Consider the following 2,706-nt stretch of genomic DNA (forward strand, 5'->3'; position numbering starts at 1 on the left):
AGACTTCATCAGAACAGTTCTATCATGACTACATCTACAACCAACAGTTAGCTCTGTTTTTTTCTTTCTATATTTTATTCGTTGTTCTTATGGCCTCTGGTTAGTTCAGTGGTATACTCTGACAGACTAATTCCTCCTCCCATAAAGTAGTCATATGATCTCAGACATAGGATCATTAAAAGAAACAAATGCCCAAATTTCAACAAAATTAAGAATCCCCCCACCAACAGATAAGCCATGTTGTGTTTCAGTTTGTACACAACATTTTGCTTCTGCCTTCTGTGATGATAACTGCGCCATTTGTGGTCACAATTGGTAGCAAGCAGTAAGTTTCAGTGACCTCTATTCTCTGGTTTGTGTTGCAATGAATTAATTGTTTCAATGCCAGTAGTCTGATTATATTCCAGGATTTAGTTATTAGTGAATCTATCCTGACAATTAATGCTAATTATAGCTTGTAGCTGACCCTAACACGCTTAATTTGGTGACACCAAGATGAGATATGCAATTCCCGCCAACAGCCCCATATTGTTTTAATGATATGGGAACTTGTGAACCTGCAGGAATTTTCAAGGTAGCCAGATTTATTTAAAAGTGCCATAGCCCAGTTCTGTTGATGGCATTAAGGGCTTTTGTTAGGTCAAAATACCATGTACAATCTTGATGTTACTGCCCGCATTTTTTTCAAAATCTGCCAAATGATCATATACACAGAAGCATCTTGCTGTTTAGTGTCCCACCTTAATTCCTTAGGTTCATGATTGCGAAGTGCTGTGTTAGAAAGGATTTTCTGTGCTCGCTTCAGCAGCACATATGCTAAAATTGGAACAATACAGAGAAGATTAGCATGGCCCCTGCGCAAGGATGACACGCAAATTTGTGAAGCATTCCATATTTTAAAAGATAAAAAATTAAAAAAAAAAGAAAAAAGAAAGGATTTTGCTAGCTAGAGGAGCGGTAAGAATACGTTCCTTCATTCTTTCATTCAACACCTATTTATCATGTGCCTACCATTGTTACAGCACGTGTTACAGCGAGTGGTCCCGAGGACAAACCCAGCGGCACACGGAGAGTCGGAGAATCAAGGTTTATTCACCGGCGGGCTCAGAGGGGTCTCACCACCAAATTCTGAGCCCCGTCTACCCAATTTTTCCCATTTTTATTAAGCTGGGGTGATCCAAGGGGAGGGGTCTCAGGTGACTAATGCCCGCCAGGTAACAGGTTACGTTAGTTTCTGCACCAGGTAATAGGTTTAGTGTTATGCTGATGCGCCAGGTAATAGGTTAGTTGATGTGCCAGGTGTTAGTTAGTATTATGCTGATGCGGGTCTTCCATGAGGGGTGGGGGTCTCAGGTGGCTGCTGTGCTAAGTAATAGATGGGAGTTTTCATTATCACCATATGCCAGGTTATATTCTAAGCGCTAAATATACAGCAGTGGAACAAACCAGACAAAAGTATCCTGCTTTCATAGAGCTTACATTCCTGTTGAAAGGAAAACAGAAAACCAAATATAGGATGTCAAGTGGTCGTAAGTTCTATGCAGAATTATAAAGCAAGCCTAAGAGGAGGAAGACAGACACAAGGGTGGCAAGTGTGAGGGGTATGTGCTACTTTAGGTAGGGTGTTCAGATTAGTTATATAGGGCAGTTAGGAAAGGCCTGTGCATCACATCTGCTGAGACCTGAATGAAGTGAAGGATATCAGGAGGAATGAATTGCATTCCAAGTGAATAGCAGCAACACAAAGGTCTTTGGCTAAGACAGTGCTTGGGTTATTCAAGGAACAGCAGGGAGGCTAAAAGGGCTAAAGCAGAGTGAGGGAAGCAGGGTGGGGGTAGGGACGGTATAAGATGAGGTCAAAGCGCTAGTTGGGAACAAGATACTATAGGGCCCCGTGGGCTAAGTAAGGCCCTTTTATTCATATTATGGTAAAAACTAATCTTGGTTTTACTTTTTTGTTGTTTTAGAAATTCCATTTGTAAACTGGACTGTTGATTAATATAACAATGTTTTATTTAGATATTTTGATATTTAGTTGTGGTTGTAGAAACAGCTAGTGTATATCTCAACAGCGCAGAAGCATTTATTTTCAGAGGAGACATGATTTGGAAATAAGAAAATTAGAACAGGAATTGATACATGTATGATGTAACGAAATTATAATCAAGACAGACTAGCTCTCAGTGGATGGCTTACTTCTTGGCATGATAATGTCTGATGTTTAAAAAATGCTTCCAGATCTGTGATCTCATCAGACTCATGTAACAACCCCAAGAGATACAGGGTACATGTGGTATTATGGATGTTGAAATGGAGAAAGTTTGCATGATTTAACCCAAGGTCACTCAGCACATGAGTCATTATCAGAGGCACAGACCCTGACTCTGAATATGCTAGCCTCCTCATCGCCAGCTAAAAGGATCGTTGAGTAACTTTTTGACTCAGAGGTCAGAATATTTAATCAACCGAATTATTAGCTCATTCCCCCCTTCCACCTCCCAAGGCCATAAAAATATGCACTACATAGAATTGAGCAAAAAAGGCGGGGGAGAAGCCCTTGCTTGTTATCTTTTTTGTTTCTCTCTCTTTCTCCCAGAGCCAGGGTCATTGACCATGAAGAACAGGAATTGATAGTAGGAAAATGTGTGCTCTCTTTGATTCTAACTGATGCTATTCGCTTCTGTGACTGTGCTTGCTTTTAGTTGT

At 40.5% G+C, this 2,706-nt stretch overlaps 1 non-coding gene across 1 annotated transcript; it reads left to right on the forward strand.

Moving 5' to 3' along the window:
* The first annotated feature begins 792 nt into the window (after positions 1 to 792).
* On the forward strand, positions 793 to 899 carry LOC138379228 (U6 spliceosomal RNA). Its single transcript, XR_011232011.1, has one exon. It is a non-coding gene; the product is annotated as a U6 spliceosomal RNA (small nuclear RNA).
* Positions 900 to 2,706: the final 1,807 nt, after the last annotated feature.

The sequence above is a fragment of the Eulemur rufifrons genome, chromosome 30 (assembly GCF_041146395.1).
Source record: "Eulemur rufifrons isolate Redbay chromosome 30, OSU_ERuf_1, whole genome shotgun sequence".
Taxonomy (NCBI): Eukaryota; Metazoa; Chordata; class Mammalia; order Primates; family Lemuridae; genus Eulemur; species Eulemur rufifrons.